Below are 24,694 nucleotides of genomic sequence, written 5' to 3'. Positions count from 1 at the left end.
TTCAAGTATATTGTTGTCAGAGAAATTAGCTAATTTAACGTTAGTGTTTGATCAGTTAATGAACACACCGGGACATCACGGACACTGTACTGCGGTGTTAAATTGAAGATAAAGTCTTTGTATCGTGGGTATTACCACCGTGTGTGATTTATTAACAGGCTGTTGTGAGACAAGTAGTAAAGTTGAGGTGCTTTGGTATGTCTATCAGCAACACTGAAGTTGGTAACGTTAACGTTATACATTAGCAAGGCTAGATCAACATTGTTTACTGTATGTAGTTAAAGCTACATTTGGTTATTTTCTATTTGAAAAAATGGACAGGTGTATTTAAAAGCTCATCGTCATGTTTATTAATCGACACCGTGGTTAGTTAACAGTTAGACCGAAGTGTTACTCTTTAACCGGAGCGAGACACTGGCATGACTGGGAGAATGGAATGGAAGCAAGTTATTCAGATATTAGCTTGCAAGCTAACCACTGCTAGCTAATTTCCAATCGCCGGGAGATATTTAACAATTTCGGCCAACTTCTAATTAAGCTTAAATCTATTTATTGTAAAACTATTGTAAGACTTCTTACTGTGCGTAAATGTAAATGTGCGTATTGGTAAATTGTAACGATAGTGTGTTCTCGCCCATTTCATGCACGGTGTCCTGTCAGTCAGAGCAGGTCACCTTGTGTTTTTTCCCCGTTTCTTTACCTTCTTTTATTAGCATTTTCGTAGCTTCGTGACGCTATTCTGTGATTATTTGCCAGTGCTGGTTAATTCTTTAACGTTGAGTGTACATGTATATAAGCCATTTGAAGGTCCAGGGTGTAGGATTTACGGGTATATATTGGCAGAAATGGAATCTAACATAATGAGGATGTTTTATTTAGTGTATAATCACCTGAAAATACGATTTGTTGTGTTTTCGGTTCTTAGAATGACCCCTTTATGGGCCAGTGATGTTTCCAAAGCCTTTAATAAAATAGGGATGCACGATGTTGGATTTTTGTTGCTGATATGCCGATATATAACAACTTATTTAGCCTATAACTGACACCAATACAGATATATCCACTTTTGCCCCACCTAATTTTAGTGGTCATAAAGTCTTCTCTGTAGTGGAATTAACATCAGTGTTTCCCACAGGATTTTTGGAGACTATTTTGTACATATTTGATTTAAAGGCATCAATCTGGTGAATTCAGAGAGCCAAGTTATGATGGCAGAATATGCCTGGATTTCAACATGTTTGTGCTTTTTATGTGTGATAAATGTTCTTTTTTTACTGATAAAAACACTAGTGGTATGTTATGGTCAATGGTTACACTTAAAATACGGCTAAGGATTAGTGGTTAAACATTTCAGTAATCAAAAGAAAAATGACTTGCGTACTAGTCTGCCTCTGGAGGGCTATTTTATTATTTTAAGTCATGTGCAGACAAAATATTCTTTTAAAACTCTCTCTCTCTCTCACACACACTCACAAACACAGTTACAGATAGACAAAACAATACAAAATACACACTACGAAAAGAAAACAAAAGGTAAGACTCAAATTAATTACACACAAACAGACACAAATTACTGTTTTTTTGGGCATTTTTTTTAATTTTAATTTTATTTTTAAAGCATTACTGCTTTCCTCCTTCCCTCTCGCACATTGGGGTCAAACTCCGCTGTGTGTGTTACAGAGAGCAGAGGAGAATTGTAAATGTGCAACCATGTAGAGACAGAAATGACATATTGATAAATAACATAAGGCTATTAATAGGGGTGGGCGATATATATTGTTAACGATAATATCGTCATTGTTGTTTTAACGATGTGCAAATTTACGTAATCGAGTATGCAAATGACTTCACAAAAACAACTGAAAACACACGCTGAAAGGTTGAAACCCCACACATTCACTGAACAAGAGTTACGTAACTTGCGTGCAGCAGCATGCCGCAGTACGCCTAGGTGGTCACATGATCTCTCACTGGCACCTTCCCGGCAGGTTAGCCTGCTGCTAAACAAACATTAGCGAGACAACATAGCAACACCGCCCACGGATGCTCCAGCAGCTTCGGAAGACGTGGGTCAACTGTAGTGATAGGTCCAAGCCTGTCGGGCTAAAGTTCGCAGTACCGGAAGACCGTCTACGGAGCTACCTAGCCTAGCCACAGTTAGCTGAGCGAAGCGGCAACATGGCACAGTTTCAAGTCTCCCCGCCGGAAAAGTTCACCTTCAAGGCTGAAGACTGGCCTAAATGGATTAAACGCTTCGACAGAGTCCGCATTGCTTCTGGATTGGGGACCCAAGCAGAAGAGAATTGCAGGAATGTGATCTTTGAGAGAGCAAAGTTTAATCAGCGGCTTCAAGAAACGGGCGAGATGGCGGACAGTTTCATTATGGCGCTGCAACACCTGGCGGAGCACTGTGGTTACGGGGCTCTACATGATGAGATGTGAGGGACAGGCTTGTAGTGAGTCTGCGGGACAAACGCCTATCTGAACAGTTGCAAATGGACCTGGAATTGATGCTACAAAAGGCCGTCACCAGAGTCAAACAGAGAGAGCAGGTAAAAAAGCAGCAAGAAATGTTAAGAACATTTTTCCATTAATAGCATCCATGAGAAACAATTAATGAGCTATAACTCAGGCTGTTAAAAACACATATTTAAAAGAATATCGTCTAATTATCGTTATCTTCAAAATCCCCCAAAATATCAAGATACTATTTTTTGTCCATATCGCACACCCCTAGCTTTTAAGTTTGTTTAATGAAAGGACAAGGTATAGACCAGGCCCCTATTTCAGAAAGCAGGATTAGTGAAAACTCTGAGTATGTTGAGCCTGAGATGAGGAGAACTCAAAGTTTTCCGTTTCACAAAGCCAGCTCAGTGAAACCCTGAATCAGTTACTATGGCAACTTACTCCCTGAAGCAAACCAGCGAGCAAGCAGGTTTGCTTCATCTAAGCCTGAGGCTGAGCGTGTTGCAGGTAGGAGAAACATGGCGTGTCCTTTTGTGAATGAAGTCGTGGACGTTGGGGCACGGTTCATTTAGAGGCTGTTGCGTAAGGAGAAGGTGATTAGACCCCGTTTGGATGTCTGCCCAGAGGAGTGACTATATGAAAGATAAAATTTCACCTCACACTGTATCATTTATCTTAACAATCTGTTCCACACAGATATATCATATATTACACATCATGGATTTACACATCAGTGAGGCAAAGGTTTGTTGGGCCGTAAGAAAAGTGACTCTGGTTCTGAAAAGACTTTGGCCCGTTTTTGTGGTTTTCCCTGGGCGTAAACCAGGATTGATTATCAAAGTATTTACAATGCAGCTGCGGTGGCTTAATGGATTAAGCGGATGCCTCGTAATTTGATGCACAGTCCTTGATGCAGCGGCTGCGGGTTCAAGCCCAGCCTGCAGCCTCCCGCGCGTGTCGTTCCCCTTCTCCTCTTAACGTTATGCTGTTTTGCCATTAAAGGCAACAAAAGCCCAAGAAATAATCTTTAAAAAAAGAGGAATTCCACAGAACTGCAGGTTTGTCAGTGTTCTATCAGCTCCATCAGATTACAGCTGAATAAGAGGATTTAGCAAATTATATTAAAATATATGAGCACTGTTGTGATATAAAAATGTTTCTGTATTTTCTGTATTTTAGACACACATTAACTCATCACATTACAAACGTCATTTCACATTACCTATTAAAATGCTCTGCAGTCTGTTCTCATCACACCTCATGCTGTTTGTCTGCAGCTGCCGTATTAGATTTTTTTTTCATGTCTTCATTCGCGGTCATTAAAATCTCTGATTCAGCTGGGATGAAACAAGTGTCTTTCTGCTTCCTGCCACTGAAAATCTGCACTCAAGGGATGGGCATCTATTTTCGATTATCGATGATTGATTAAGGCTTTTGATCGATCACAAATAATTTTGATCGATAGTCGCAGTGTTTCCCCTACAATGCCTGGCATAGGTCCGGCGAGCCGCCGTGCCAACGAGACCCCCAGCCTGGCGAGTCGCCGTGCAAATGAGACCCTTACGCCCGGCGAGCATGGCGGCTTGACGGGCCTACGAGACCCCTGCCGGACCTATGCCAGGCAAAAAATCAGAAACAGACGGAGGCTCTCATCGCTCTCCAAAGCCTCGGCGGCTTCCCTTGAGGCCTCTGAAAACACTACGCCATTGAAAGACGGAGGTTTTGCTGAAAACTGAAGCCTGTAACTCTGGCTGGCAACGGTTGCTGCGCATGCGTGCCATTCTTCCTCTTTGGCCTGGGGGGTTGAAGCTCAAAACTGGGGCAGCTGCGCTCTCTTGCGGCGACAGTCTGCACTGTACTCTTTTGTTTTCTCTCTTTTGAAATACTTGCTTATCAATTAATCGATAATTAATTGTTAATTTTTTTGATGATCGAATAATGAATTTTGATCGTTTGCCCATCCCTACTGCACTCAATTGATGATGGCCTGTGGTGCTCGCTGTGAAGGCGTGTTCCTCAGGCTGAACATACTCAGAGTTGATTGAATGATTCTGATCAGCTGTTCTGGAACTGAAAACTCAGAGTTTCCCAGCTCAGGCTCAGTCAACTCAGAGATCGGGATTAGGCTCAGAGTTTGTTCAGCCTGCTTTCTGAAATAGGGCCCTGTTCAATAGGAAAGGTAACCTTAAATGACTTCTATTGTGATCTGGTGGGGGAGCGCCCCCCTTATATAATGGTAGGGGAAACACTGATGTTTCAATAAATGTTAATGTTAATCAGAAATGTTTTGGTATTCATATTATTTAAACTGCCTCATTAATAGGGGTGCAACGGATAAAAAAACTCATGGTTCGGATCGTATCACGGTTTTGAGTCACTGATTGGATGATTTTTTCGGATCAGAAAAAAAAAAAGACAAGACAAATATAACTTTGTCCTCCATTTATTTTGTAATACACTTTTGCCCATTAAATTAAAACAGCATTCAACTAAAGATGTCCATCCAATGTTTAATTACAATTTTAAATTATATAAAAACAACTTTAAGTGCAATAAGGCATGATACCTTCTTCCTTTAATGTGGACAGTGAATTAAAAATAGACTTGTACCGATTAATCGGCAATGCTCGGAACCGGGCCGGTTTTTACGTGATCGGCCATGACCTGCGACCGGCCGGTCAGTCTAAAATATGCCGATTTAAAACGCCGGTCAAATTCCCAGCGCGCCGCATGATTGACATTGTGTAACATCAGCAGCGCACACACATACACACACGCACACACACATGTGCAACTCATGGCTTGGGCGATGTGAGGAAGTGAAACATAGGCGGCTTCTCACCTTAATCATTCACGCGCATCAGGGTCCAAAACTAACACTCGCCACTCGCCAATTACGGGTAGATTTTGTCTCTGGCTGGTAAATTTTTAAGACCACTTGCCACTCTGGCGAGTTATTTTTTTTACCAGTGAAAAATGCATTTTTTGTTACTGGAGAACGATGCTGGCATTGGCTGGTTTCCTGGCAGAGTAATGTGTATTTCAGGCAGAGACGATCTTTGGTCATGTAAGTGCGTCAGTCATGACGTTAACACAGCGTGCCGAGGTGGATAGCTGTTGTTAGGCTCGTTAGCGAGGCGCAGCTGTGAGGCTAGCGGAGCGTTAGCCGCAGCATGACCGGAGGGAAGCACAGCCAGTTAGCCTCCGCTAGCTTCCCAGCTAGCCCTGGCTCTCCGTTTGGATCCAACCAGAGCACCGAGCCCCGGTTTGTTATTCAGGTTAAAGTTGGAAGAAGCAGCAGGTTTGTTGGGCAGCTGAGTGAAGCTGAGTGAAGTGGAGCCTGCGGAGGAAACACCGGGACCGTCTGGATGTAATAGTCCGTGAAGGTGCTGTGGTGCTCGGCTGCACAGATAGGAAATCCCTTGGCTGACAGGATGTACCACTCTCTCACTCCGCTACTTTGCTAATAGGCTCGTTCAAGATGAGCTGGGCCACGCCTGGAAAGTAGACGAGAGCAGGCGGCCGCAGCGGGGGGCGGTGACAAAAAGCCGCGGTGAAGTCAGACAGTTTCCTGACAGTTTCCAGCAGCCTTCAGTCCGTACAGGAAGTCACAGACACACTTAGAATCTGTCTGGAATGATGTCAGTTTTTTAAAAAAGTGATCAGACCCATATATCAGTTTGTTCTCAGTCTCCAGTTGTTTTAATTATGATAGATTAATTTATTAAAATGCTTTGCAGGTGATCTGTAATTTATTTTCATGGTTTATCCTCCATTTTACATGAATTCCCCTGTAAATCAGCATCGTATCAGTTTGTCCTGTCCTCTCAACTATACAGGCTAAATAAACAGTGCTTGACTATAAGGTTCATATTTTCAGAGGAAAAAAAATACAAGACAACAGCTTTCATTAAAGATCAGTCAGATACAGTCAGGGCTTCACATCTGTAGGCTACAGATGTTATTTTAAGAATCCTCACATCCCACTGACCACAAGTCTGTGTTGCTAAATACTTCAATAATTAAAAAAGTCCAACATTAATATACAGTAGACTCTGTATATTTTATGATGAATGTAGGGCTATTTAGTCTCTGATGACTTAATTTCACCATCAATCACACAACATGTTTTCTGTTACAGAATAAACCTTCAAATCAGACAAAAACAATCTTAATCTCTAAAATTCAACAAAAATTAAAAGTTTATCTAAAACGTCATCTTGTTGAGTCGACATTTAAACCAATCAGCTGTTAGATCAGGTGAAAGCCAGGCGGTGCAGTCGGTGGAGAGCAACTGCAGCACCTGGCTCTAAAAACTGCGGCTGCCTCGCTCTCGCGGTTTTATCACCGTCCACTTTTGTAATACGTCAGAGCAAGTCGGGATGAAGTCGGACACAAAACTAACCAGCATGCATTGTGCACCGATCGCTGGTGATCGAATCTGCGCAGGCCTGGCTCATCTCAAACGAACCTATTGTTAATGTACCTCCATGGTCTGAACCCCCGTAGAAGAAGAAGTAAGAAAAAGTATCATGTGGCGATGCTGGCCAGGTATTGTGGAGCCTCCCGCAAAAAAACAAAACAAAAGAACCTGCTGAAGCTGAGATTGTACAGACCGATGACCAAGAGACGGAGGTTAATGTTGCTGCTGCTGCTGCTCCCGCTGCTGCCACCCCCCAGTCTCATCCACCGGCAGCATTAAGTAACATGACTTTTTTCCTTTAAATTATTAATTATTTGGTTGGCTGGTAAAATATCTGCCTGGCTGGTAAAAAAAAAAGGAGAAAGTTGTTAATTGTCCGTGTTAAACTGAACTGCAGAGCTCTCACTGCTGCACTGTGCCGCTTGAAACTGACGAGGCGTGTGTCGGCGTGCCGAAGATGTGCGTATGAAGACCTGTGTGAATTTTCCACAGGAGATATTTTTACTTTTTTGTCTTGTAAAGAAATTACCCACAAATGCTTTACACCAAGAATTGTTACTTTATTTATCTGTGTTTTCATTTATGTATGCCTTTTTTACTTATTTATTTAATACTGTATCCGAACTTATATTTGGGCAAAAAGGAAAATGTTTTTTAACCTGTGTCACTGTTTTTATTTGTTTGTTTGGGATGATTATTGAAAAGCTGGTTGTATCTTGGTTAAAATGTTCTAATAAAGCAAAGATAGAAAATATTGCAATATCTTGTGTGCTGTAAAGTGGTTTGAAAAAAATCAATCAATCAATCAATCAATTTTATTTATAAAGCCCAATATCACAAATCACAATTTGCCTCACAGGGCTTTACAGCATACGACATCCCTCTGTCCTTATGACCCTCGCAGCGGATAAGGAAAAACTCCCCCAAAAAAACCTTTAACAGGGAAAAAAAAACACGGTAGAAACCTCAGGAAGAGCAACTGAGGAGGGATCCCTCTTCCAGGACGGACAGACGTGCAATAGATGTCGTACAGAACAGATCAGCATAATAAATTAACAGCAATCCGCATGACACAATGAGACAGAAAGAGAGAGACAGAGAGAGAGAGAGAGAGATGCAGGTAATAACAGTAGCTTACAACAACATTATTGAAAGTAATAATATTATAGTTATAGTTCTGGCTACTGTAGTACAATATGTTGAAAGTATGTATTAATATTTGGCAGTATACATGTGTGACAATAGTCATATGTGTATAATAACAGTAGAAGTATGACTGATGACTAATGATGGCAGCAGCAGCAGGAGGCATCTGGCAGGACCACGGCAGCAGCACAATCACACACGTCACGCTGTCCAGGCACCGCTGCGATATGAGTTAATCTGAGAGACAGTGGAGCACAAAGGCTCCGGAGAAGAAGCCGAGTTAGTGACATCCAGAATGGCCGAGTTAGCAAGATGCAGTAATAGAATACGAGAGAGAGAGAGAGAAGGAGAGAAGGTGTCCGGTGTATTATAGGGGGGGGGTCCTCCGGCAGACTAGGCCTAAGTCAGCCTAACTAGGGGCTGGTACAGGGCAAGCCTGAGCCAGCCCTAACTATAAGCTTTATCAAAGAGGAAAGTCTTAAGTCTAGTCTTAAATGTGGAGACGGTGTCTGCCTCCCGGACCGTAACAGGAAGATGATTCCACAGGAGAGGAGCCTGATAGCTGAAGGCTCTAGCTCCTGATCTACTTTTGGAGACTTTAGGGACCACGAGTAACCCTGTGTTCTCAGAGCGCAGTGTTCTGGTGGGATAATATGGCACTATGAGCTCACTAAGATATGATGGAGCTTGACCATTTAGAGCTTTATAAGTTAACAGTAGGATTTTAAATTCAATTCTGGATTTTACAGGGAGCCAGTGCAGAGAAGCTAAAACAGGAGAAATGAAATCCGAATCGGCCAAAATCGGAATCGGCCATCCAGACACTCTGCAAATTGGAAATCGGCATTGGCCCAAAAAATTGTAATCGGTGCAAGTCTAATTAAAAACAGCTTGAAGTGCAATAGATGGCATGGTATCTTCTTCCTTTAAACATGGGTACTGAATTAAAAACTAGCCTATGTCCACATCATCGAAAAAGAAGAAAAGAAAGAAAGCAAAGCATACCTGAGCTTATAATTTCAAATTCTTTTTCAAAAAGATAAGGATGTCTACATTGTCTGTGGAGAGTGTAGACCTCTTTGCAGTCACTGTCGAGAACACCCTCTCGGGAGCAGGGCTGTCGCAACTGGACAGGCAAACTAGGCAATTGCCTAGGGCCCCGAGCTGGAAGGGGGCCCCCAGACATTGGTCCATATCAATGACAATATGATGGAACCCCTATAGACACTGCAACAACGACAACACATTGGAATCCCCCCTAATGGGGCCCCCTACTAGCTGCTGCTTGCAAGTAGCTAGAGGGGGCCTCCCAGAGACTGCTGACATTTGGTCCGTAATCAACGACACAACTTGAAACCCCCTTAGACACTGCAACGACGACACGTTGGGAGACCTCCCTAATGGGGCCCCCTACTAGCTGACTTGCTGCTGCTGCTGCCGGTGCTGGGCAAAATGAAGCGAACATATCCTTCAGGGCACGCAAAAAGAAAAAAAAAAAGCAAGAGGAGGATGAACAAAAACCGAGACAGTGGTAAGTCAGAATGTGTTACATTAAAAGTAGTTATAACAGAACAGATCAGCACAATAAATTAACAGTAATCCGTATGACACAATTAGACAGAAAGAGAGACAGAGAGAGATGCAGGACAGACAGTAATGACAGTAGCTTACAACATTAATGAAAGTAATAATATTATAATTATAATTGTGGCTATTGTGGTACAATATGTTGAAAGTATATATTGATATCTGATAGTATACATATGTGACAATAATCATATGTGTATAATAACAGTAGAAGTATGACTAATGATAGCAGCAGCAGGAGGCATCTGGCAGGACCATGGCAGCAGCACAACCAACACGTCACACTGTCCAGGCACCGCTGTGATATGAAGCACCACAGTTCCTTGTGAACTGCAATATCAATTTTGCATAACAATGTCACTTCATAAACTGATCAGTTAACAGTCACTTTATTTGGGTTCAACCTGAGAACTAATTGATTTGATGTGATTTATTTACCTTCTGAAACAACATCAACACTTAGGTTAAACAGATAGGCTTCAATTTGCATTCTGTAAGACAACAGGAGTGCAGCAGAGGCAGAATGAGAAATAACTGGCATACGCCAGAGGGCACTGAGAGCCAGAAAAAATGGCATATGCTACATACATGTATATACAATCTGCTGATAATAGGCCTACATGCGGCTTTAAGGCTACTTGTAGTGGAGTATTTTCACACTGTGCTATCAGTAATTTGACTTAATGAGTGAAAGTGCAAATGCACTCGTTTGTTTCAACACTCCACACTGTCACGGGCATTGCATCTTACCTTACCGCTTCATGTCTTCTGAGTGTCGGATGTGGGGGGGGGGGTCCTCCAAGGTGCCTCTTCCCTGGGGCCCCCAGAGTGTCTTGAAACAGCCCTGCTCGCGAGGCACTGAAGTGCCAGGCACAGCGAGATAGCATCTTGCCATCATGGCAATGTGAGGGTATTTACGCTCATTGCTTTTCCACCATGTCAGTGGATCACCATCTACTGGAATGCCGCTTGCTGCCTGGTAGGATGCCACCTCCTCTTTGATGGTGTCAGCATAAGTCTTGCTGCCCATGTCCTTGCTTGCAAAGGTCTCTCCAAAAAGCTCCGCCATGGCCGACTTCTTTTATGGAGGAGATGTGTCCAAGTTTGCTCCTCTTGGCTCTGCAGCTTGACCCTGCAGAAAAAAATACTTGATTAATTAAACCAATTATTTATTTTCATATTTCATAGACATGAAAAATGTGGCAATAAGATTTAATAAAAGTCATTATTATTCAAAATAAAAATATGTAAAATATAGAATTTTTAAATAAGATTTTTTTTCTTTATCTCTTCAACACCCAGACTGCTCACAATCTCAGTGGTGAGATCACTGTATGTCCTCTGGTGTAGGGCAGGGTCTAGGTGAGACAGGGACTTGAACCTTGGATCCAGTGCAGTAGATCTGTGAAGGTAGTCCTGTAGAGTAGGGGGTGAAGTGTATCTGGGCTTCAGGTCCTCTCTAATGGCAGTCTTGACATCTCTTGTGATGGTGCTGTCTTCCTCACTTGGGGCCATGGATTGTAGAATCCTTGTTTTCAGAGGCAGGATCATGGACACAGATGGTGCAGTTTCAGTGTTCAACACAGTTGTAACCGTTTTGAGGGTTTTGAGCACCTGGAGGACCTCCTCTGCCACTTTCACATCATCATCATCAGACAAGGTGATGATGTCTCTGACATTTTTCTTCAGGGTCTTGTCTGTCTGCAGAGTATATAGCTGCCTGCTGCTCAAGATAACACTCCAACATATCATAAGTTGTAGCTGTTTGACACATGAAACAAATATTTTTCTTTTTCTCAGTCAAACCCCACAAAGGAACCATAAAACCCATAAAACAGGTCCCTTAACACCACAATTAGATTGATTTTACCTGGTTTCTGTAGAGCAAAAGAATTATACTCAATTTTCAAAAATACAAATACAACAGTAATCAGTTTCAGGAAAGTATATATTTTTTTCACGAAAGAAAAGATCCGTTCCGTTCCGTTCAGTCAGTTCACTCCAGGTCAAACAAAAAACTCCACTCCGGGATTTCCAAATAACATACCACAGTTCAATTCAGTTCAATCCACACAGTTTGTCAAACAAAAGAAAACTCCACCCCAGGTTTTCCCGTAAACAAGGAAGTAAAGAAAAATCCACTGTTTGCTCTGATTCAGTTCAGTTCCCAAACACATGATAAGTAACCAACTCACGGGACCGCGGGTGAATGCCATAACGCTCCGGTGTTGTTTCGGGTGTGGAGGCTCCGTAGGATCCCTTGATATATCCATGGCGGGGATTTCCAAGGTGAGGCCGGTGACCGGATGGATGATATTCCACAGGGAAACGTACCTATTTCGCGGACTTTGAATGGTGTAAAATGCTGTGGTAGGCCAAAAACGCAGAGGACTTCTGGCTCATTTCTCACTCGCCGGTGTCTCTTGCCATACTGCCAGGAGCGGCCTAATGTAGGGGCCGGTCTACCTGGGCTCAGCTGATCAGAGCCACCCAACTGGCCGATAGCACTGCGCTGCATTGATTTGGTTTTTAGCATTATCTGCTGTGACTGGGATATTAATATTTGGCCTCTCTATCTTCCACTCTGCCACTGCTTCTGTCAGTACCTGCGGCAGATTTGTGCCTGTGTGACTCTCATAGAGGGGGCGTGTCTGCAGCACAGGGTTTCTCATCTCCCACTCCTCTGTGATGTAGTGAGCAGTCATAGTTACATAGCTTTCCGTTGCCCTGGACTCAGCTGCCGGACACTCTCTGAACAGCTGCAGCCCACTCACTCACTCACTCACTCATAAGTTATCCAGTAAGACTGAGAGACGCAGTGCTGCTTAATCTGTTGGTCTATATGTTGCACGTGCTATGCCAAATCAGTCTGTGAGATGAATTATATGACCGCGGTAGCAAACGTATAATACTGTGGGCCTTTTTCACCCTAACTTTTGGCTGCGCTGATTTCCGTTCCCAGTTAAGACACGCCATGTCATGCTGAGCTGCACCAGAGATGGATCTTCTCCAGTGCAGATCCAAAGGCTGGGCTGCCCACCCTCAAGAGGGTAGTGGTGACGTTCTCCCCCTCAAACAAGCTTGTGGGTTGTGACACTCACCTCTGCCTGCAGGAGACCAGAGAGAAAAGTGTTTTTTGAAGTCTCTGTGTGTTCAGCTCTCAGTACTCAGTTTCTCTTCTGTGTCCTGTTTTTACTTTACCTAGATATCTGCTTTATTTTACAGTTCCATGTTCCATGTCCACCATATCAGAAGGTGTGGGAAGTTTCTGCTCGAAAACTCAATATTTCCTTATTTTGGTGCTTCACAATAAAAGTTTATAAATTACATAATAATGGGGGACTTTAATTAGAGATGTACGGATACCACTTTTTTCTTCTCCAGGGCTGTATAGTGCGACATACATGTCGCACATGCGATGGAAAAAAATGTTTGTGCGATGAATTTATTTGCCTAGCAGACTGCTTGTGAGCCGCTTGTGTGTGTGTGTGTGTGTGTGGTCTGCAGTGATGGGAATAACAGCGTTATAAATAAACGGCGTTACTAATGGCGCTACTTTTTCAGTAACGACTAATCAAAAAAGTTGCTGTCTCCCCCAGGGGTCGCGTTAACCGGATATTCTCAGTCATTGACCGTTTTTTTTACAACAGTGACCGGAAAATCTGAAGGCCATCGGTCATTTTGACTGGTTGCAATTACCACCCCTGCCCACTTGGCGGCAGAGTGCACAGTCAGTGGTTTAAGTGGCTGCAGAGAAAAAGTCATTCATCTGCTTCATGTAGCGTTGTTGACGTAACGGCCTGGAAAACACCGGACGCGGAACCGAAGTGCAGCGCCTGGCAGCGGAGGCAGTTTTCAGTCAGCGCCCATGTCAACCTATCTGACTGTCCACACAGGCCGTTGAGCAGAGCGGAGCGGATCGTACCAAACAGGAAGTCGGACACAGAAAAGACGAGAGAATCCGGCCAATTTTCAAAATAAAATAGCAGCACGCACTGTGGAACGTGAGGAGAAAATACCGTGTTTATAATTCAAAATAACACAACAGTGCATAACCGAACACATTTTTCAATACCCTAATCACTTCATTACAATTTTAATTTTGTGTCACCGAGCTTACAGGCATAACTACGTAACACTCTGGACACACCGGACGCGTTAGTGCCATCTGGTGTGTCCAGAATGGCATGGGTGTGTGGATGTCTGTTCATCTTTTGTTCATGTCCTTATTAATGCACACTTTATAACTTGCTTGTTGGATTTATTAAAAACGAACGAATGAAAACTAAATGTCTTTGAATATTTTTATTATCATTTAAAAACGAAAATTAAAATGACCGGTAAAAATAGATTATGACCGGATTTTTATGATTTTTATTTAAGTCTAGCGCAATGTCTGGTCTCCACCGTTATAACACCGTTACTGTTACTCACAATAAAATGTGCCGTTACTCGGCTTTACTTGAGTTCACTGAAGTGGCTTTCACCCAAGCAAGCTCCTTCTCAGCGGAGCTCTAAAGTTTTTTTTCTTTGGTGAGGGCAGGTGAGGGGGAAGGGAGGGAGAGACAACCGCATAATTGATGATGATTGGCTTAGGGAGAGTAAATTTCATCATAAACCAATCTGAGGCAGAGTAGGGCGGGTATTCACAAGCACACAAGCAGGGTTGTCAGGTCCGCTTATTAGCAGCGACTTTGGGTTTGTTTCCTTGTGAAGTTGCTTACAAATATTGGTAGTCGCGGGTTGCGTTTTTTTGGGCTTGTTTCTAAAGTGGAGTTGCTTATTTGGGCTTGCTCTCTAAACATCACCTTTCTCTATATCCGTCTGATGTGTTATTTAAATGCATGATAGTATCGTGGACTGCAGGATGTTTCCACAGCTCCGCTCCCTCCGCTCCTCTCCCTCTCCACATACACACAGGTAACGGTCAGTCAATGAGACTTTTCACATTTAAATTGCGCGATTAATGGAGGTTCTTACACACATATGCACAACAGTGCAGTGTAGTGTAGATAAGTGTACAATGATTTATAATGATTTATTCTATTAAATGTCAATTTCATTCATTTAACATATTCAGTGTTGAGTTTCATTACATACAGTTCCATTGGGATGGGGGGGGGGGGGCGGTGCAAGCAATTTGACATATTTGAGCATTATACAAAAGTAACGCTATAGTTACCTTTCCAGGTAATTAGTTACTTTTCTAGTGCAGTAACTCAGTTACTAACTCAGTTACTTTTTGAGGAAAGTAACTAGTAACTATAACTAATTACACTGGTGGTCTGTTATTTTCTCGTAAAATCTGACACACAACATGAGCGATGGCTCATCGTTATCCTACAAAAAAAAAAAAAAAAAACAATCGCTAGTTTACATGGTAGTTGTAGTCTACTGTGATAACGACCATTCGTAGTATCCTGTATATCCAACTACAATTCCCACAATTCCTGTGTGGTTACCGCTAGCCTCTCCCATCATCACTTCACTTCGCGGCGGTGAAAATGAAGAGGTATTTTCAGCACCTTGACAAAAACCCCAACAGAAAGAGAACGAAAGAGAAAAAGACACACTTAAAGAGGATACTAAGTACTTAAAAATTATGGCGAAAAGGTAGTTTCTTGCAACCCTAGAATTAAGATAAAAATATTCACAAACGAAAAAACACTTCTGGTTGCTGATAAGTAGTGTTTAACTTTTGATTTTTCACACTAAAAATTATTTTATTCGAAAAATTGTGGAATAGTTGCCATGATTTTCAAATAGTGTTTTTGCTTGTGCTGCCCATCCCTAATCAGCATATTATTTTACATCAATAAAATCTATTTTATCATTATTTTGAGTCACATTGTTGAAAGAATTTAGTCGTCTGTGTTCAAACAGGATAATAGGTCTCCATTCATTGCACGTTGGGCTTTCTACTTTCTATTTCCTTGTCGGAGATGTTTTCTTTTTAATTACATGATAGTTATTCTCCCTTAACTCAAAAGTAAAGAATACCTTTGTCCATTTCAAATAACCTGTGGCAATAATAATATCCCTGTTCTCTGATTTACTGTGAAACTTTTTTTAGGCAATTCATGCAACAGTCAGACCAGATGACTTCTTTACTCAGCCTAATGGGGCCGGCCTTTATTTGTCAACCAACCAAAAACAATCAGTCAATTAAAAACACAAACTGGAACTGGAACATGAAATCTTATATGCCCAACAGACATTGCTTCTCGTTCTTTGAGTTTACATATGGCTAAAGGGAAAAAAAACAACCGTAAACAGATGGCATGATTAGTGTTGCGTTCAAGGTCCCCCCAAAACACGGGAGAAAAAAAAGGCTGCATATTTGAATTTTTTTTTTTCCCCGTGGAATCCCGTGCCATCGAACAAAGCTTCGAATTTTTTGGGTCAGCCCTAAATCCCACATGCAAGGGGGGGGCTAGCCATAAGGTTGTTGTTTTCAGCAAGTTGGCCTTGAATAGTTGAAGTTGAGCTGTAGAGCTGTGTTACTTGTTATGACCTAAGGTGTATTTTAATAAACCTGTCTTTGGTTTAACTTACTCTTTCAAGCTTTCCTTCTCATCTTATCTGAGTTCTGTTGTATGTTTGTGCTACATAGATTTAATTGCAAACTACAACTGTTTAGTAAGTTAAAGATGCGTTGCTGCTAACGACAGCTTGAAGTGGCGTCTTAAAGTTTTTTTGGAAGGTCTTAAAAAAGTCTTAAAAAGGTATTGAAATTAACCTCAGGATTCCTGCATATACCCTGTTAAATGACTTCTGCTGTGATCTGGCACTATATAAAAAATAAAATTTAATAAAATAACTTGACCTTCACGGGGGAGAGGGGGTGCCCTTGGCAGCGGGGTGCCCCCCTAATATATTGGTTGGGGAAACACTGGTGTTTATTACTGAATTAGCAGAACTTTGTTAGCAGCTTTTCTTCAATAAAGATTAATAAAGAGAAGTCTAATAATATCGCAGGGAGGAAGAGTAAAATCAGAAATAGCCACAGTGAGATGTTAGATTTAGGGCAGAAGACAACAGGTTCTTACTGCACCTCTGCAAACAGCTCACCTCCAACAGGTCATTGTCTTGTACCTGCCTTGCTTTGTGATGGAAAAACACATGCAGCAAAAATAACAGGCGACATTAGCCATGGATCAGCTTGCAACTAAACATGTAGCCTATTTGTAGAAAATACCAAGATATATTTCCTGTATCACCATTCAGCCTGATAATACAGAGATATGAATTTTAGTCCATATCACCCAGCCCTAATACCAAGGTATTTAATGTTAGGTATTGGCATTCAAAGGCCAGTTCAGACCAAAGATTCCAGACACAACAAAACAATTTTCGGACATTGCAGAGAAAAGTTGCAGTGGTCTGAATGACTCAGTTGCACATCGGCTCAGGTTGGCTCATGCAGAGAGATTCAACCTGTTCAGTCATGGGCAATGCATCACAAACTGTTTCGAACCTTGTAACCAATCAGCGGCAAGCTCTTGCTTTTTTTTTTTGTACAGCTGGGTACCCACATGGGCCGTACCCATGGGCGCAAGCTGTGGCTGTTGCACACACACAGTAGTAGTAGTAGTAGTAGTAGTAGTTGGAGTTGGAGTAGTAGTAGTTGGAGTTGGACTAGTAGTAGTAGCTGTCACAGACATTTTGAAGATGATGCAGTACAGCGCAAATAAAAGGTAACATTAGGGCAGGCCACGTGCGGCCCAGAAGCAACCTCTAAGTGGCCCGTGCAGGGATTGGTACCGAGACCCGGTATAAAACGGCCCGATATATACAGGGCGTAAAATTAACACCCGGCAAGCACCAATGGCGGGTAAAATATGAGTTTGGCATGTTAAACAAAAACACTTACCCGACCATTTCGACCATTTCTGCCAGCTGTGTCAGACTATTTTGACCCTCGCAGCTTATTGTACGTGTGCCGGGAACGCATGAGGTCAGCTACCAGAAATTCTGGCATTCTATGGTAACTTCTGAGCAAGATGTGGCGACACATTCATGGTGTGAAGCCACTGCCAGAAAAGAGGAAAAACGAAGATGAACATGTTGGACTTGTACAAGAAGAACAGACTGTTAAACGGAGTACAAATGTTGCACGGCTTTTTATTGAAAAATGGAAACTAGATGACCCCCACACCAACACGATGAGCTGCAGCCTTTGCCGCAAGCACACCAAAGAAACCGAGGCAAAATCCCTTTGTTTTAGGGACACAGAACATGAAATTATAAAGTATTAAAGACCACGAGAGGTCTAGATGCCACAGTGATTGCCTGAATGCCTCTCAACCTATGAACTCAACCCTCTGGTAAAGTCAGTGACAGTGATCCAACCCAACGAAAAGAAAAATGATGACCATGTTCAGAACTGCCTTGGGAAAGAAGGGAAGGCCGATGGCGGACTTAGAGTGGCTCTGCGAGTAAGTGTTTTAACTCTTCAGTCACTATAAAATTGGTGAGAACTGTTGAGTTTGAGTTAGCGTTAACATCAATAACGCTTTTTGTCAGCTGCTATCATGTTAGCTAGTACTAACTACTGCTAACTACTGTTAATGTTACCCCTATGAACGCTAAGTTAACTTACTACTACTAAATTGGAAACATAACATTAGTCCTCTAACATTGCCTGAACGACAGATATCGCAGATACAAATGCAATGAAACTGAGCCTAAAGCTCAATACTGCAGTCAGATTCTCTTTACCATTTTCCAATCCAAAAGGACCTTTTCTTGATGTTCTTTATGCTGGAAAAATGTACACATGATTTTGCAGAAACTTTTAAGTGGTGTTAAAAATTAAGTAAAGCTTGCCTCAAAATTTTGCTTTGGTTGAATTTTGCATTTGAAAATGTATTTCAAGATTTACCTCATGTTTGACTAAAACCTTTATCCCAGCGCCCCAAATTTATCCAGTCTGTATACCTCTGATTAAAGCTTCATACTGGCTCACTCAAAGTAATATGTTGCAATTTTGTCTTCTTTAAGTGATGCTAAAGTTGGATTTTCATACTAAAAATGTAAGGTAATTATTTTTAGTCAAACAAGGCATGATTGTTTTATTTGGCTGGTGAAAAATTTGTTTGGCTACAGGGTTCAACGTTAAGGTTTTTTTTTCACTTGCCCGGTCGGGCAAGTTGGTCAGAGATCTGCTTGCCCGAAGTCAGTTTTTACTTGCCCTATAAAAATTGTTTAATTTAAGCGGCTATCAAATAACAAAGACTGCAGTTATTTTTATGTTATGTAATCTTTATTCACACTAATTAAAATAACATATGTCATGTATTGTAGCTTAATTCCTACACAAAAATTACAGTGTCAGGGCTTAAAGTGAAAAATTTGTCAATCGTTCTCCGTCTATAATTTTGCACCCTACTAGAGCCATGCCCACCTCTATTTATTTTTCACCCCAGTTCTGCTGTATTAACACTGGGTTTAATATATTTTGCTTCCATCTCTCTGCCCTGCTCTACTCTACTTCAACGCTACTTAGCTCTCTCTCTACTCTACCAGTAGACTACCACATCCACCTGTTGCACAAAATGCAAAATATGTAAAAAGTCACATGACATGCTGCTGTTTTGTGCTATGACCTATTTAAGTGTTGGAAGTTGTTATTTACGTGACAATGCCCGAACGCAACACAAGCTCAGCACGAGTGCCGTGCTGCGCTGCTGTGTGAGCAGCTGTTTGTCTGTGCGTAACAGCAGTCTCTTGATGGTTATACTGTCCATAACAATAACTTTGTCAGCTGACAAACTGCACCAGGCTCTGGGTCAGGTTTGGTCAGGAAAACGCGGCCTGAGCCACTCTAGCGTGCTCACCTGTGTGTGTGGCGGAACTCCGCCATGCACGATACAGAGAGCAGAGACGTAAGAGATGACATAACACCATTGTTATGTTATTTTATGAAGCGTCCGTCACGCAAAATAATATCAATGGGGGCTGTGGGCAGGACATTGTTACACAGCGTGTGCCTGTGACTTCAGGCAGAGAGACTGCTGCATCAGAGTAGAAGAGCATGTTTTGAAATACATTTATTTTATCAATTAGTTATTATAATTTTACTATTTTTAGCAACTTGCCTGATCGGGCAAATGAGTTGTTAGTTTACATGCCCGACCTTGAGTTTTACTTGCCCCGGGCAATTGGGCAGTCGTTATTGTTGAGCCCTAGTAAATTTTTGGAGGTCACTCGCCAATGGCAGCTGAGGTAAAAAGTTAATATGTATGCATGTATGTATGTATGTATGTATCAACTAAGCATAAAAAATAAGTAAATTTGTGTTTGGTAGATTATTTCTTTGTTGTAACAATGCTTGGCAATAAATCTTATACTGTTGGAAAGCCTGTTTATTTCCCTTTGAAATGGTGCTACATTTGTAAGTAACATGAATTTGTGGGATGAGCAGCAGAGCTGAGTATGTGGGTTGCGCCCATGAAAAATTTGCTAAATCTTCTCTGCCAATGCCAAACAGCTTTTTTTTTTTGCTGTCGCTATTGACTCAGCACCTGTGAGCATGGGCCCTGCTACAGTGGTCAGTTGGTGTCTGCTCCAAGAATCGGCATGTTTGACTGATATGGATAGGGCCTGTGCAATAGGGCAACGTCAAGCTGGTGTTCCACAAAAACCAAGTTGCGGCATTATTTGGAGTGAGCCCCAGTACCATGTGCAAACTGAGGGCCAAGTTCCATATAACAGGGGATGTCACAGACAGGCGGTGAAGTGGGCACCCCAAGAAGATGGCACCCCAAGAAGACCGTTTCCTCATCCTGTCAGCACTTAGGAACCGTAGGCAGTGTTCTACAGATTTGCAGTCAAGGTTTGCAGGACGATATGACCGACGGCTCTCTGCCCAGACAATCTGGAACAGACTGCATGTCGCCAATCTCCAGTCTCATAGGGCTGCCAGGAGCACTGCCATGACTGCCCTTCACCGTCAGGCCCGTTTGTCCTGGTGTCTGCAACATGTGCACCAGAACCTGAACATGTGGAGGAAAGTTATGTTCAGTGGTGAGTCCAGATTCTGCCTACGGCAGTTGGATCATAGGGTCAAAGTGTGGAGGAGACGCGGGAAATGCTTTGCCAGTTGCTGCAGAGAGTAACATCTCTGGTGGGGGGCAACCACGTTGGCTGAGTTAGAACAAATGCTGGTTGAAGAATGGGATGCTGTCCCACAGCAGTCTGTGACAAGGCTGGTGACAAGCATGAGGAAGAGGTGCTACTGAGGCTCCTGTGTGTTAAATGAATAAATTGTTAAATTGCTAATATGTCTTGTTTCTTCAGACTTCAATCATCCAATCAACCAAACAACACCAAACATGAGTCAACAGCAAAAAAAAAGTTGTTTGGCATTGGCAGAGAAGATTTGGCAAATTTTTCATGGGCACAACCCACATACTCAACTCTGCTGCTTATGCCACAAGTGCGTGTGTGTGTGTGCGCAAATCATATACCTGATCGAGATGCACAACATAATGCAGAAACAGAATAAATCAATCTACCCATCAATGCACAGAAACGTAGCAAGTGGCATATACAATAACCCACAGTATTGTGAATACTTTCCTACGCCATCACCCAGAGACTAACATTAATGAGACGAGCAGCGATCAGCATGTAAACCAGCTGACCAAAACACGCTGCAGCATTAACCAAATTAAAACTCCTCTGTGGTGAAGACAATAACTCAATAACTGCTCAGTCCAGTGTCTTGGCTTTCACTGCCGCTAAAGCCAAGTTCACATTACACAATTTTCACCCAGATTTTGCATCGCGGAGACTATCGTAATCTTTTGAGTGTTCATACCTGGCTGTGTTTCTGTCAGTGGGAGCCTCGCCAACTGCGTTACAACCTGTGTGTGCACACCACAAGATTTCTCCACTGAGCCCTCGCCGACAGAGCCCCAGATAACGCGGTGACGTCACCAAAGTACGTTTTTTAACTTGGAGACGACACATCGTAAAGGCATGGATATTCTTCCCAGTGGTGAATCAGATCTGCCTCCAGGGTCTGGGTCCAAACACAACGCGCTCTCCGTGATCCTGTGGACACTGCCATTGTTGTTGTTGCTTGCCGGCTTGTCAGTGTTGCCAGATCTTGGGAGAGAGACAAGCAGTGCTCAATTTGAGCCGGAACGTACTGGAACGCATACCAGGATCTTTTCAGAAAAAGCCCTGGTGCGTTCCGGAACTAATTTGCATGGGTCTAGAACTTTTCACATCTAAAAACTACATACAGTATTGGCTGATGTCACTAGTTTTGCAGGGTGGAGTACCGTAGTACTACGGTGCCTCACGTACCACTACTGTGGGATAAGTTCAAAGTCCAGTCACAAGAGGGTGAGTGTCCATACGCCGTCCAATAACGGCGCGCACTGGTCAATAACGGCGCACGCTGGCCACCTGGCACCTGTTTTCCAGACGTGAGTATCTTTGAGCAGTAAAAGTTATTATTTATTTCTCTTTACTTGTTGGCAGTGATTTGTTTTCCACAGAGCATAGGTGTCATTTAGGTATGGCGAGGTATGGCAGCTGCCATACCTTGGAATTGGGAGAAAAAAAAAAAGAGAGAGGTTCTGTTGTCATCTTACTTGTGAGTGTCCTTCATATTTGTTGCAAGTGATCAAATGTGATATGTTAGATAGTCCGAGGCGCACTGGCTGGTTGTTTTCATTGTATTGCACTTAAATACTGTATATTTCCAAATAGTCGCCTGGTGGCAAATAGCCACTGGGCACCTAATAGCCGCCGGGGGTTTGCGTATTAAATGCTGGTCCAATTAAATGCCCGGGCAATTATTTCCTCATTCATTGCCTCATGGCTGTCCTCCTTTAGGGAGTGTTTGTGCTTTTACGCACGGGTCGGTGGTGAAGTAGTGCACATGACTCGTGCTACGGACGGATGGACGGACAGAAAGCCACGTATCTAAAACAGGTAATACATCTGGCTACATCTTTCCCACATCAAATATCCGTGATCGCCTTGACCTGCGTGCGTAAAAGCGCACACAATTCCGTGTCCTCCCACCCGCGGATGCTGTGATTTGATTGCCCGGTACTCATTGTAGCCCACTCTTATGAGACCCAATAATAATAGTAATAACAATAAGTTACTGTGCACCTATATGCCATGCCTTTTAACAAAATTACCAGAAGAGTTCGCTGAAACACAGGTGCAGCCTGAATTACTCAGGTGCATCCCCGGTGAAATCGCTGACATGCATGGGGAATACAGCTTCTACAGGCTCACCATAGCTTACTGTCAGGACTCAGGGACCAGAATTCGGGATGGCGGACCATCGGAATGGCGATACTTTGGTGTGGCGGCCTGTTCTGTTGGTTAAATGGCCCGTTCGGTTGGTATTCGGATAGCTGGGGCTTTACTGGTATAATGCAATAGCACCACCCAGTGGTGAAACCCGTGTACACGTGTACACGAAAAAAATTACCCACTCTAAACGTTTAGAGATTTTTGTACATGAACTCACCCCTACATTATACAGTATTTTTGCACTAAAAAACATACTTGACAGGAACTGTAACCAAATAACGGCCTGGTGCAGGTCGGTGCAAATAAAAAAATAAAAGCCTCGAGCAAATAGCCGCCTGGTTCTCTTCTACTATTTGGAAAAATACGGTAGGTCAATAATATGCTCATATGAGTTATGAGTTATGTGAGTTATCTGTGTGTTGTAAAAGCATTTTGCTCTGCTGCTGTAGACAGCCTGTCTAAATGACATCTTGAAGCCTGTCTGATTGTATGTGGGTTTTTTTCTTCATGTCGACATGTTAAGCTTGTATTTTCGGTCTCTGGAGACACTCCAATAAATTTGCCTATACAGTATTGTACCAAATTGGCCTTTGTTTTACTGTGTTTCATACACCGGACCCCTTGGTTATCTTCTAGAAATGAGCTTGTAATTAATTTATTTTCTTTATTTTCTGTTAAAGTTAAAGTTAAACACATGAGTAATGATAATTAAACGTCTGCTCGCTGTCCGTGGTGCTGAAATATGCGCCGAAATAGGTCCAATGTTTTCACTGCTCACACCAAGTCATGCATTACATGCAGACATGAGGTACTATGAATGTGAGAAACAGCTTCATGTCCTTTGAAACAGTTTTCAGTAGCATAGTATGTACTTCTGACAGGTCAAAGACCAAAGTGAAGTTTTATATAAGTTCATATTTTTGAAACCCCATCATCAGCAGCTCTGTGACGTCATGTCATATTGCTATACCTTAGCTTTTGCTGAAACGATGCCCCTGCCACAGAGCTCTACCTGTGAGCATTTTACTCGCATTTGCGACTAGTCTGTGGAGGCTCCGTGGCCCAAGATAACAGCTTACCGGTGACAGAGAAGTCTGACTCCAGGTCCAGTAGCCTAATTTCCTCTTTCATTGGTGTCATGACTGCCCAGTGGTACCTGGACAACTTGTCAGGGGAGGAGGGTGGCTGGTTGATTTTTATTTTATTTCAATCCCCCCTATGTTAATCACTTATTGATGCTGTTTTTGAAGTATGATGAAGTCAGTAAGTAATTTATTCCATTGAAATATCACTGATGTATTATAGAAAAATGATTTATCTTTTTATAAATGACAAAAGGCACATCTGCCTCATTCTTGCTGTGGTATCGTGATACTACTCAGAACCGTGATACTTTCACTGGTATCGTACCGCGGGTCCCAGTTTTGGTACTGTGACAACACTAGATGTCACAACCATTCCATTTGGAGTTGCGCAGTGAGGCGGCTCAGGTGTCGCTTAAAAAAGTGTTCTCTGAGAGAGCAGTGTTCCCCCACTCCCAAAAGTGGGGGAACACTGCTCTCTCAGAGGCCCAAAGTGTTCCTCTACTTCTAATTTTACAAATTAAGCACTGGAAACAAGCCCAAAATAAGCAACTATCATGCGTTTAAATAACTTATTAGACGGAGATATATATATAGAGAAAGGTGACGTTTTGAGAGCAAGCCCAAATAAGCAACTCCACTTTAGAAACAAGCCCAAAGTCGCGGTTAATAAGCAGACCTGGCAAGTGGCAACCCTGCCGGA

General features: G+C 42.5%; 1 protein-coding gene across 4 annotated transcripts in view; it reads left to right on the top strand.

Moving 5' to 3' along the window:
- Positions 1-24,694, top strand: part of LOC117262212 (uncharacterized protein C14orf93 homolog) — a 42,724-nt gene that overhangs the window by 213 nt on the left and 17,817 nt on the right. The gene's annotated exons all lie outside the window — the stretch shown is intronic.

Source organism: Epinephelus lanceolatus, chromosome 5, assembly GCF_041903045.1.
Source record: "Epinephelus lanceolatus isolate andai-2023 chromosome 5, ASM4190304v1, whole genome shotgun sequence".
Lineage (NCBI taxonomy): Eukaryota > Metazoa > Chordata > Actinopteri > Perciformes > Serranidae > Epinephelus > Epinephelus lanceolatus.
Note: the sequence above shows the minus strand (reverse complement) of the source record. Positions and strands in the feature narration are given on the sequence as shown.